The sequence below is a fragment of the Pimephales promelas genome, chromosome 2 (assembly GCF_988280905.1).
Source record: "Pimephales promelas chromosome 2, fPimPro1.hap1.1, whole genome shotgun sequence".
Taxonomy (NCBI): Eukaryota; Metazoa; Chordata; class Actinopteri; order Cypriniformes; family Leuciscidae; genus Pimephales; species Pimephales promelas.
In genome coordinates, this window is record NC_142770.1 from 21604277 (window position 1) to 21618118 (window position 13842).

A 13842-nucleotide genomic window follows, 5' to 3' on the forward strand; every position below is an offset into this window, starting at 1 on the left:
TGACTAGGTCTGGTGTTTCTGGAGCACATGAAGAAATCATCTTCAGCACACTGAAAGAGGACAATTGTCACAGAACAGAAGGGCACAGACAGGTGAGTTTGAACAGAGTTTATTGATTACGGATAACAAAGGTAAGTAGCGTGGTAGTTGAAGTTGGAGATGGAATGTAAACAGTCTGATGATGGTTTTCTTATCTGAATAGAACCGGAAGGTCAGAGAGCTGACGGGAGCAATGAAGAGAGGATCGGAGCTGGAGACAGGAGCGGACTGGAAGCGGACGGGGACCAAGGACTAGCACTGTCGGCAGACTGACAGGCTGAAGAATCAATGCAGGTAAGTGAAAGCAGGAACGTGGAATAGCGATAGGGAGTCTGTAGTCGTGGTAAAGACGAGACCAGACAGTGAGTGACTGAATGAGGTGAGTATATATGGAGTGAATGATAGTCCGGATAAGTGATGGCAGGTGGTGACGGCAGGTGGTAATGATTAGTAGTCAGGGGAACCGGAACGAGTAGGTGGAGTGAAGGTATCTGGTGCTGACGCCGACGGATCCGTGACAGTACCCCCCCCCCCCCCCCACGGCCAGCTCCAGCTGGCGGGCGGGACCGACGACGGGGACGACCACGGCCCCTGGGTGCAGGACGATCTGGATGGGCCGAATGGAAGTCCTGGAGTAGGGTGGGATCCAGAATGTCCTCCCGCTGGACCCAGCATCTCTCCTCCACACCAAATCCTTCCCAGTCGACGAGGTATTCCAGCAGGCCGCCCCGTCGCTGGGAATCGAGGATTTCGTGCACTCGGTAGATGTTGTCGTCCTCCGGATCCGTAGGAGGAGGGGGCACGTCCGCAGCACCAGACCCTGGGGAGGAAGAAGTGAGAGGATTAGCATATGGTTTGAGAAGGGAAACGTGGAAGGTAGGTGCAATGCGGTAATGAGCGGGCAGTGATAGTCGATAGGTGACGGGGTTGATCTGCCTCTGTATGGCGAACGGACCGATGTATCTGGGACCAGTGATGGACTGCTGGAACATCTGATGGTTCTCCGGACCAGGGAAACAGAGGAGGTTGGTAGCCGAGTATGCACTGGAAGGGGGTGAGTCCTGTGGTGGATTGGTGGAGAAAGTTTTGTGCATACTCGGCCCACGGCAGGTAGCGACTCCAGCAGTCCTGGTGGTCGTGGCAGTACGACCGTAGATATCTCCCGATTTCCTGGATCTTCCGCTCAGTCTGGCCGTTGGACTGGGGGTGGTACCCCGACGTAAGGCTGACGGAAACGCCCAGGAGATTGAAGAAGGCCTTCCACACTCTGGAGATAAATTGTGGACCTCTGTCAGACACGACATCCTCGGGGATTCCAAAGTTCCGGAAGACGTGGTGGAATAGGGCTTCGGCGGTCTCAAAGGCTGTAGGTAGCCCGGGGAGAGGAATCAGTTTGCATGCCTTGGAGAAGCGGTCGACTACCACGAGAATGCAGGTGTGATTGTTGGAACTGGGAAGGTCGGTGACGAAGTCGACACCCAGATGGGACCAGGGTTGAGTGGGAATTGGTAGGGGGATGAGTTTGCCTTCGGGAAGATGACGGGGAACCTTGGCCATGGCACAGACTGAGCATCCCCTGACGTATCGGGAGACATCCTAGGCCATACCCGGCCACCAATAATGTTGTTGGACGAGCGAGAGAGTTAATTGGCTGCCTGGGTGTCCAGAGCCCGGGGAGGTAAGTCCATGAGGGACAGGCGTAGGCGGGTCGGGACATAAACCCGTCCCTCTGGACCTCCCGGCGGAGCAGGTTCAGATTGGGTGGCTTCGGCGATGTGATCGTCCATACTCCACTGAATGGGGCTTACGACGATGGCTGGAGGGAGGATGGTCTCGGGTATGAGAGGAGGAGAACTGGGCTGGAACTGTCGTGATAGAGCGTCTGCTTTTACATTCTTGTGTCCAGGACGGTGGGTGACGGAGAAGTTAAAGCGGGTGAAGAAGAGGGCCCAGCGGGCTTGACGGGGGTTGAGTCTTCTAGCCTCACGGAGGTATTCGAGGTTCCGGTGATCGGTGATGACGGTAAAAGGGTGTTGAGCCCCCTCCAGCCAGTGTCTCCATTCTTCTAAGGCCAGTTTGATCGCGAGCAGCTCTCGATTGCCGATATCATAATTCTGCTCCACCGGGGACAGTTTTTTGGAGTAGAAGGCACATGGATGGAGTTGCAATGGAGTCCCCTGCCGCTGGGAAAGAACCGCTCCTACCCCGGAGGTAGAGGCATCCACTTCAACGATGAAGGGTAGAGCTGGATCAGGAAGGGAGAGGGTAGGAGCGGAACTGAAGGCCCGTTTCAAGCTATCAAACGCCCGTGTGGCGTCGCTGTTCCATGACAGAGACTTGGCCCCGCCCTTGAGGAGGTTTGTGAGAGGGAAGCAGGTCTGACTGAAGTTTTGGATGAAGCGTCGGTAGAAGTTAGCAAACCCAAGAAACCGTTGGAGGTCCTTCCGGGAGGTGGGTTGTGGCCAGTTGTTGACGGCATCCACCTTCCTCTGGTCTATGGTTATGCCGCGGGGAGTGATGAGGTAGCCCAGGAACTGAACGGTGTCTTGATGGAATTCACACTTCTCTAGTTTCAGAAAGAGTAGATGATCTCTTAAGCGTTGGAGTACGGTTTGGACATGGCGGATGTGAGTGGGCAGATCTGGAGAGTATATGAGGATATCATCGATGTAGATTATGACAAATTGGTGGAGTAAGTCTCTAAATATCTCATTCATAAATCCCTGGAACACGGCGGGTGAGTTGGACAATCCGAAGGGCATGACGAGGTACTCGTAGTGCCCCGCAGGGGTAATGAAAGCGGTCTTCCATTCGTCTCCTTCACGGATGCGGATGAGGTTGTAGGCACTACGGAGGTCGAGCTTGGAATAGGCGGTAGCCCCACGGAGTCGTTCTAGAGCTGCGGGGACCAGAGGAAGGTGCTTGATGGTGGCTTGATTGAGTACTCGATAGTCGATGCAGGGGCGCAAGCCTCCGTCCTTCTTGCCCACGAAGAAGAAACTTGAGGCGGCAGGGGACGTGGATGGTCGAATATATACTTGGCTCAGGGCTTCCTGTATGTACTCCTCCTTTCTATGGACTCTAAAAAACTCTGGGTCTCCATGAAAGCTGTTACAAACATGACAACACATAGAAAGGGCCTCATGACATATGATGAGCTGAGTAAAGCAAACACACTTAATGATTTCTTTCTCAGGTTTGATAAACAGGACTATTCTTTGGAATGCAATAATGTACTACAGTCAATTACAACTGACCCCAGTTCAAGGTTAGTAGTTGATCCTCTCAAAATCCAGTCACTTTTCAGCCATGTATGCAAGAAGAAATCTGCAGGCCCTGATGGCATCTCTGCTTTTCTTCTAAAGACCTTTGCTGCAGAGCTAACCCCTGCATGGTGCCCTGTGTTTCAAAGGTCTGCAGATTCCTATTTGGTTCCTGCCCTCTGGAAAAAATCTATCATTATTCCCATTCCAAAGAAACCCTGTCCTATAGAAAACAACGATTATAGACCGGTGGCTTTAACTTCTGTTGTCATGAAATGCTTTGAAAAATACATGGTATCCATACTGAAATCTGAAGTCAACCCTGAACTGGATCCACTCCAGTTTGCTTATAGGCAGGGGAGGAGTACAGACGATGCCATTAATAGCATCACCCACCTGACCCTTAAGTATCTGGAGGATCCCAAGGCCTACGCACGCCTTCTGTTTATTGATTTTAGTTCGGCTTTCAATTCATTACATTCTTTTTTAACAAATAGAACCCAAAATGTCAGGATTAACGACTCAGTTTCGGAATCCAAATGCATCAGTACAGGTGCACCTCAGGGCTGCGTAAGCTCACCGGTTCTGTTCACTATTTATACAAATGACTGTACCAATAGTCTCCCAGGCAACCTGTTTTTTAAATTTTCTGATGACACTGCCATTCTCAGCCTGCTTCACCAGAACTCAGACCCGTCAGTGTACTTCGCGGAGGTAAATAATTTCGTTCAGTGGTGTGATAAGAACTATCTCACAATTAACACAAAAAAAAACTGAGGAGATGGTGTTTGACCCTCGGTCAGTGGGGGATCATACTCCACTGTCTATTCACAGGGAAGAGATCAAACAGGTTACTTCTTATAGGTATCTGGGTATCCACCTGGATAACCTGTTAAGTTGGGGTGATCATGTTGATCATTTATGTTCCCGTTTACAGCAAAGGCTGTATTTTTTACGCAGACTGAGGGTGTTTGGTGTCAGTCAGAAGATTATGTTTTTATTTTATCAGGCAGTGATGGAGAGTGTCATCAGGTATGGGATGACGGCATGGTTTGGCAGTCTCTCCACACAGTCCAAATCAAATTTGCAGCGCCTGGTACAGACTGCTATGAAGGTGATGGAGAGGACTGAAAAGCTCTCCCTTCAGTCCATCTATGAGCAGTCTGTACTCAGGCAGGCGCGGAGAGTTCTGTCAGACCCGTCCCACATCCTTCATACGGAGTACGAGCTCTTGCCTTCTGGCAGAAGGTTCAGAATTCCAAAAACCAAATTGAACCGTTACAAATATTCTTTTATACCCAACTCCGTCAAAATTTTAAATCAAAATTTTTAGATTTGTACGAGGAGGAATGAGAAGTGTGCAATAACTTGGTGTTCTGCTTGTTGTTTTAGTATTGTATGTTATTTTTTTTTATTTTTATTTTTCGGCCTTCTGCTCCGGGATGGACAGAGGATAGATCTTACCTCGCGGTAGTACCGCCCCAGGCAGCAGGTCGATCGCACAGTCCCATGGCCGGTGTGGTGGTAAGGTGGTTGCCAGCTGTTTATCAAAGACATCCTGGAACGCCCGGTAAGGAAGAGGAATTTCCGGGAGAAACTCTGTAGGGGGACTCTCCACGGAGGTGGCGGACAGAGGGATTTTCTGGACCGGAGCGGATGGGCGGTTAGATGGTTTGGGAATGGTAGGCAGGCAACGATGGTGGCATTCTTCACCCCACTGTAAGACCTCTCCGGTGGACCACTGGATATGCGGTGAGTGGAGTTCTAACCAAGGGCGTCCCAGGATGATCTCGGCCGTCGAGCCCTCCAGCACCAGGAATGAAATAGCCTCTTTGTGAAGCCAGCCGATCTCCAACCCAAGATCTGGGCTGCGGTGTCCGATCCGGCCCGGCCAAGAGGTTTTCCAACGATTGACTGGACGTGAAGGGTGTGAGGGATGGTACGTTGCCTGGTTTGGAGCCGATGGAGAGTGGTGAGTGAGATGAAGTTACCGGCGGATCCTGAATCAATTAGCGCTTGAACTGGAAGGGAACGGTTCATATAAGTGATAGTAGCAGATGTATACTTCATATTCGAGATGGATAGGGGTAGTTTAACAGTACTCACTGCGGGTCGGGGTGGACGAATGGGACAGGTGGATAGCATGTGTCCAGCAGCTCCGCAATACAAACATAAGCCGTTGGTTATGCGGCGGTTTCTCTCGGAGATCGGTAGGCGGGAACACTTCCAGGAAATGACTGGAGAAAGTGGCGAATGTTCTGGTTACGGGCCCACGATCTTTCCATAGGGCATGAGCCCATTGTAGAGCCCGACCACGGAGAAGGGAAATGAAAAAGGCCACCTTCGATTGTTCAGTGGGGAACGAGAATGGAATCATTTGCATGTAGAGCTTGCACTGCAGAAGGAAGCCGCTGCACTCCTCCTCCTCGCCAGAGAAAGGCGCTGGTTGGGCCATGGGACATACAGAGGCAGAGGAAAAGGCTACGGTGGAAGTAGCGAGCACGGATGCACTGGTCCGGGGAAGGGGTGATGTAGGCTGGGAACTCGTGGCCGTGGTGGTAGTGGGCGTTGGTTGTAGCATGTTTGGTGGGTCTGGTCTTCTGTCACAGAACAGAAGGGCACAGACAGGTGAGTTTGAACAGAGTTTATTGATTACGGATAACAAAGGTAAGTAGCGTGGTAGTTGAAGTTGGAGATGGAATGTAAACAGTCTGGTGATGGTTTTCTTATCTGAATAGAAGCGGAAGGTCGGAGAGCTGACAGGAGCAATGGAGAGAGGATCGGAGCTGGAGACAGGAGCGGACTGGAAGCGGACGGGGACCAAGGACTGGCACTGGCGGCAGACTGACAGGCTGGAGAATCAATGCAGGTAAGTGATAGCAGGAACGTGGAATAGCGATAGGGAGTCTGTAGTCGTGGTAAAGACGAGACCAGACAGTGAGTGACTGAATGAGGTGAGTATATATAGAGTGAATGATAGTCCGGATAAGTGATGGCAGGTGGTGACGGCAGGTGGTGATGATTAGTAGTCAGGGGAACCGGAACGAGTAGGTGGAGTGAAGGTATCTGGTGCTGACGCCGACAGATCCGTGACAACAATATTATATATGAACGACCATATACAGTATATTAGACATAATAAACAGTCAGCTGGTCATAAACATTCCAGATCATTTAATGAATCGTGTGTATGCAGCTTGAGGTTTCACTGTAAGAATCAGGATAATAGAGGAAATAATAATATAACATATATTAATATTGAAGATGCATCTCACCTGTGGATTATTCGAGTTTTGAGCAGCAGATTTTCCAGTAGCATCAATTAAAATCTTCAGCAAACCTGAAACACACTGAACATGAAACATCACTGAATTCACACATTACAGTCCAAGAGCCGATTCACAGAGAACGTGTTTTACTGTGAAAAATGTGAGATTCAGGCCTGGGGAATGAAAAAAGTTTCTTAAAAGTTTAACTTTTTTTAGGAACTTTAAGGCATGTAACGGCATGTCTCGCACGAGACGCTGAAAAAGAAGACAGACGTGAGCGCAACAGTTAACTCTCGTGCTCTTAGTTTCGGAGTCACACTTGTTATCTTCCCGGTCAAAAGTAACCGGACACCTAAAAATGAAACTTTCTCCATCCCAGTAAAACCAATGCAATTTATTTGTGTTCTATAATATGTATTCTTTTTAATTTAGTATTTTGAGACAATTTGATTGAATTTATCAATATTTATGCAATATTTATGGTTTATTTTTGCCATGTAAAAATATATATATATTTTTTTCTATATATTTATTATTTTTTTTCCAAAAAATATTAATGCAGTATTTTAGTTTAATATAGAGTCTAGGCCTTCAGAAAAAAAATATTTTTTGAAGAAAATTAGCACCATCTGGTTACAGTATAGAGAAAAGGCGTAGAATCATGGTGTAACCACTTGATGGCATGTACAGCTCTCTATGGAGAGGCATGTGAATTCCCCAGCTGTTAATGAACACATTTTTTGTTGTTGTTGTTGTTGGTGGATTTGTATATATAGTTAAAAACAATCTCAAAAACTATTTCTTATTAAAAAAATGACAAACAAATATTCACAATTTTTTTTAAAATTTTGGACCAAAAAAATGTGGACCAAAGACCACAAGTGTGACTATTTTTTTTAAGACCACTTAGCCTGTTTAGATCATGACCTCAATTTTTTTGTGTGTTCACATACATAATGCCATAAAAGTCACCAAGTTTCGTAACATCGCAATGAAGCTGTGATTTGTAAAAATTCAAAACATACTTTTTGTAATCAAAATTTATTGGTGTGTATGTGTATAAAAGTGTGTGTGTATGTGTGTGTGTAGGGGTGGGTATGTCTGTTTTGCACTCTTGATGTTTTAGAGCAGGGGTGCCCAATCCTGCTCCTGGCGATCGACTGTCCTGCACAGTTCATCTCAAACCCTAATCAAACACACCTGAAGTAGCCAATTAAGGTCTTTAGGATCACATTCAGGTGTGTTTGATTAGGGTTGGAGATGAACTGTGCAGGACAGTCGATCGCCAGGAGCAGGATTGGGCACCCCTGTTTTAGAGTGTGACCCCTTCAATGCTGAGCACTTTTTTTCTGCATCGTGGCCGATTTGTAGATTGAACACACAAAAATTCTCAAAGTTTTTGTGTTTTTGTCAATTTCCCATTCATTTCCTATGGGTCGATCATTTTTGACCGAAGAGCACAAGTGTGACTATTTTTTTTACGACCACTTAGCCTGCTCGGATCATGACCTCAATTTTTTTTCTGTTCACATACCCAATGCCATAAAAGTCACCAAGTTTTGTATAACATTCAGATGAAGCTGTGATTTTTAAAATTTCAAAACAGAAAATTTTTCGGTCAGAAATGACCGAAGAGCACCTGAGGGTTAAATGAGTTTAGTGTGTGTTTACATAACATTTTTTTGCAAAAGTAGGGCAGTGGAATAGAAAAACACATTCTGTGTGAACGGCTACATTTGTGTAGATCTAGAGTTCGTCTCCTTGTAGTTCACTGACACTTTTACTGTAAAACATAAACAAACCTATTAATGCAATGATCAGAAGCACATTCAGGAGGACAGATAAGATGGTCATATTTCTCCATGGTATCTGCTGTTGTGGAGCGTCTTCTGACTGATTCATGTCGACCGAGTCTGTAATATTCTTTTGGACAACGTCTGTAAAAATGTATAGTTCAATCTTTCAGTTTCAGTCTTTAACAGAATAATTCAACTATTATTAGATCTTCATACAATATATTCAATATGGACTCCATCATGTGGTTTATAAAGACATGAAATGATAAAATAACTCACCGCTGATGTAGATTTTGGTGCCGTTGCTGAATTTTAGTGGTTCACTAGTTTTCACACAATAATAAACTCCTAATTCATCAATGGTGATATTCTTGATGAACAGACGACTGTTAGTTTTCACTGAGTATTTGTGTTTATAGGCGATGTTTTCATATTTACCTCCTCCTTCAACTGTACTATCAAAAGAGCGTACAATCAACTCTGGAGGATCCGGTAATTTCAGTTTGTACCAGTAAATCTCCTCTATATCAAGATCACAGGTTATAATCACATCTGGTGTGTTACTGGTGTGTTTGTTAGACTCTCTGAGGCTTGATACAACATGAACAGATCTATGACAGAAAGAAATACACATTTATTAAGATATAAAATGAAAAGAAAGCTGACTCAATCAAATGTGTCTTGAGAAACTCACAGATCTGCAGCTGTATGATCTTCATGATCTGATCCAGATGAATAATATCTGCTATAGTGATCATTCACACATCTCGTACTGTGAGTGGAAACACCTCGACCACACAGACGAGAGGAAGTCAGAGCTGGGCTTCTCTGACAACATCATCATTCTTATGTTTAAATCAACAAGTAATTAGAAGACACAGTTTGTTTTAATATGCCAGTGTGTTTTATTTGAATACACAAATGCGTAAATTTTGATTTGCTCCTCAAAAAACAACTACACCAACAACACATAATCATATAAAATTGTATTTATTTATTTATTTATTTATTTATTTGCTACCAACACTAGGTGACATATCCTACGGAGCCCCTCTAGTCCCACTTTGGTAAAAAAAAATAATTATAACTATCTTGTGGCCTCAAAATAGTAACTGGTGGCCTCAAGATAGTAACTCGTGGCCTCAAGATAGTAACTCGTGGCCTCAAGATACTAACTCGTGGCCTCAAGATACTAACTCGTGGCCACAAGATAGTAACTCGTGGCCTCAAGATACTAACTCGTGGCATCAAGATACTAACTCGTGGCCTCAAGATAGTAACTCGTGGCCACAAGATAGTAACTCGTGGCCACAAGATAGTAACTCGTGGCCTCAAGATAGTAACTCGTGGCCTCAAGATAGTAACTCGTGGCCTCAAGATACTAACTCGTGGCCACAAGATAGTAACTCGTGTCCTCAAGATACTTACTCGTGGCCACAAGATAGTAACTCGTGTCCTCAAGATAGTAACTCGTGGCCTCGAGATAGTAACTCGTAGCCTCAAGATACTAACTCGTGGCCTCAAGATAGTAACTCGTGGCCTCAAGATAGTAACTCGAGGCCACAAGATAGTAACTCGTGGCCTCAAGATAGTAACTCGTGGCCTCAAGATACTAACTCGTGGCCACAAGATAGTAACTCGTGGCCACAAGATAGTAACTCGTGGCCTCAAGATAGTAACTCGTGGCCTCGAGATAGTAACTCGTGGCCTCGAGATAGTAACTCGTGGCCTCAAGATACTAACTCGTGGCCACAAGATAGTAACTCGTGGCCTCAAGATACTAACTCGTGGCCTCAAGATAGTAACTCGTGGCCTCAAGATAGTAACTCGAGGCCACAAGATAGTAACTCGTGGCCTCAAGATAGTAACTCGTGGCCACAAGATAGTAACTCGTGGCCACAAGATAGTAACTCGTGGCCACAAGATAGTAACTCGTTGGCTCAAGATAGTAACTCGTGGCCTCAAGATACTAACTCGTGGCCTCAAGATACTAACTCGTGGCCTCAAGATACTAACTCGTGGCCACGAGTTAGTATCTTGAGGCCACGAGTTAGTATCTTGAGGCCACAAGATAGTTATAATTAATTTTTTTACCAAAGTGGGTCTAGAGGGGCTCCATACATATCAGATTGAGCTTCGACTAAAATACCATTGTAAATAGTCATGCTTCAAGAAAACCATCTGATGATATCTTGATGAGATGAAACCAAAGCCATCAATGTGCATCTCTGACTGGCTGTGTGTTCAGATGTTTAGCGGGAAAACATGCAGTGTTTCCACATTTTTATAATGCAAGAATTTAATTTCAGAATTTAGTTTGATTTAAATATATTTTGTGGTTTGCTTATTGTTATTTGTGCCAGTCCTACATTTAAATAATCAATCCCATTAATAAACTTGCACTGCAATTCATATCTCTACCACATGATGTCACTGTAAACTTGTGTACAGACTTGAATCAAGAGAGAGGCATTTACCTTAATATTGTGAAAGATCAGTCAATCTAGTATTAATTTTTTAACATTCATCCAGGTTTTATTTACTACATTTGTGTTTAAAACAAATCTATGTAGGCCTATGCATTTAAACAGCCTTTAATCTAAGGATTGTTCACATTTGGTGAATTGTCCATGTATTTTTGTGCGCTGTTGTCTGAATGACTGTTGTGTTGATGGATCACATCTGGACTCTATGCAAACATCTCTTTGACTAAACTCTGAAATCTCACGCTCATAACAAATCGAATCGAATCTTTAAAGATTCGCCGGAGAAATAAACACACAGTCCCGTATATGACATGCTCCTCGTGACACAGCAAAGGGAAGGATGCGCTTGATAGTTTTAACTCTCAGGCTGAGCACAACATCTTTCATCGGGAGAATTCTCCGCTGAATCGAGATGACTCAGTGCTGTTCGTGTTTCAGGGCCTCTCTTAAGTCTTTTGAATCACAGCCAGCAAGAGTAACGAATAGAGATTCCCATCCCTCCATATATGCTGATTTACATCACACTGGAGGCTGGAAATACAAACTATTATAGACGAATATTTTGGTATGCTTTGCCCTTACAGCATCCATATTATTCGCTACAGACCTATTTGGCTGATACGTGTTGCTGCATAGCATGCATGAAATCCCAGTGAGTGCACTTGGATTGCAAAAACACAAGAATTTAAGTTCTCAGGACTACACAAGGTTGCACTGGAACTGCGATATTATATTGAACTGCAATAAATATGGACTTCAGCAGGGTCAGGAGAATCCGCAACACCCACAATGACCATTAAGACGCTTCGGAAAATGCGGCAGGTTGCCGTTCGCATCACCATGGTTACCTCATGTCCAGAATGTTTATTCAGTTCTCGCAGGATCTGGGTGTTAGCAGACAATCACCTTTACATCTAAAAATAAACAACGAAACGGAGTTTATGCATCAGTGGCTCGGAGAAAAACAACCTGATTTTGAAGTGGCTCGCGGAACATGGGGGTAATCCGAGTTTGATCTTGGTTAGCATTTATAATTTATTGTTAATATTTAAAATCTGTAATCATAATAATACAAAGGCTATTTAACAATAATGTTTATTTTATACCACAAATTTAATTATTCTGTCATTTTTCTTCCATTTTCCTGATGCTCAAAAGAGAATGTGCCTATCTAAACACTCACACACACACTAATGGACTCTCATTTCTAAATGAAAGCTTGAGTAAAATGAGATGGCAAGGGCAGAAGAGCGACTCCCACCCCCGCCTGGTTTCCCCCCTTCACCTGCTCTTGTCATGATAATGTTCCTCTGCAGTCTCATCATTGTTGTCTTTCTGCAAGATATTGCTGGGTTCCTTCTGGATCCAGTGTGCAAGTCTGTAGAGAAATGAAGAAAAACGACATAAAAATAAGTAAAGCGAGAGGCTTGTTTTCTAATATGGCCACTGGGGGCTTAAAGGCGAGGGTATAACTGCTGTCTTGAGCAGTTTTTATACAGTCTCCGGTACCCATTATAGGCCTACATCAACAGGTGCTGAAATTGTTTTAGTAAATTAGAGGTGCGAAAACATCCCTGACACTGGCACACTTGCCGTAACAAAAAGACAATATGGCCTGGCAACGTGATTATGCCCGTTATGTTTGGACGGACTGGTTTTAAGTCATTTTAATTTTATAGGTAGGCTATTACCCAGCTGAAAAAAAAGAAAAGACAACCCAGCTAAAACCAGTTTGGTCATCAGCAGGATGGTTTTAGAGGGGTTTTGACAACATATTTAGGCTGGTCTGACCATCTTAAACTAGCTAAATCCATCTTAAGCCATCGTTGGTTAGCTTAGTTTTCTCTCTTCTCTCTCTTTTTTTAAGCTTTTCCAGGGTAACGACAGCCTATATAGAGTTTGTATTGTGTCTTAAGGGGTTTAATTTGTATTCCAAAATATTTTAGGTCATTCCCGCTGCTTAATCCTCTCAAATATGAGGTCAAATATTCAGTCTTGTCCAATTTAGTTTTTCCCTTTCGCCCAAACGCATATCAGGTGTTTTGTCTCTCGCTGACTGCACAACATCCCTAAATCGTGCCATATTTTTCACAACAAAAGAGCGGTTGGTAGTTGTATTCATGGTTGTATGGGCTCTGCACGGCGGTATTTCCGGTGAAGGATTAAGGATGCTCGATAACTTCCGCCGATCATAGAGTCCAATGCAATACCGAGAATTTATATTGAATTTTATACTCCATGGTTATACTAATAAAACGTTAGTCACAAAAACAGATAAAACAGACACCCCTCGTTGTGTTTATGCTTCTTTTTAAAATTATATTAAATAAACATATATATATAAAATTACATCTAAACGTATGTACGTTTCGTATCAAAGACGGGAGGACAGTAAATATTGAAGACTCTGCCATAATCCCGTTTTCTCCGGTTTTCCTCCGCTTATCTACACAACCGGAAATGGACGAGCATCCTTACCTCAAATGCGGAACTTATGCGTGCATATAGCCCATTAGGCTAGTTATTGATATTTATGTTGTACTTACAACTTCCGTTCATACAAAAGAACACGTCATTCGAACTCACGCGCGTTTGAAAATAACCGTTCAGCTGCTGTGTGAGTCATCAGTATAAAATCCGAGGTAAAAACAATAATAATTTAACTAAATAACAAAACCAATCGCCAGAAAGATTGTGAAATCGTCTTACACGACCACATATTAATTAGGCTAATTCTACCGAATTATTATGTTAATGCCTATTAACGTTAGTTGAAAGACTGTAGCCTACATTTCTGTGATATACACATTGCTTAGTATTGTGCCTAACTGTACACGAAAACTAATGTGAAGTGCCTGTCAAGTGTTTAAAAAAAACGACCATCCTAAAAACTCAAACATGAGTCAATAATCCAGCGCGCGCTCTGTCGAGCGTTTACTGCTACTGTAAAGCGCGTGTCCCGTTTGAGCGACAATCTGCGTCATGTGAC

General features: G+C 44.2%; 1 pseudogene across 1 annotated transcript; it reads right to left on the reverse strand.

The window, feature by feature from the left end:
• Positions 1 to 58: 58 nt before the first annotated feature.
• LOC148995850 (uncharacterized) lies at positions 59 to 9205 on the reverse strand (annotated as a pseudogene). The gene is made up of 5 exons (XR_016168848.1): positions 9062 to 9205; positions 8647 to 8978; positions 8374 to 8508; positions 6578 to 6642; positions 59 to 859 (listed from the first exon to the last, which is right to left on the reverse strand). The product of XR_016168848.1 is annotated as an uncharacterized LOC148995850 (transcript).
• Positions 9206 to 13842: the final 4637 nt, after the last annotated feature.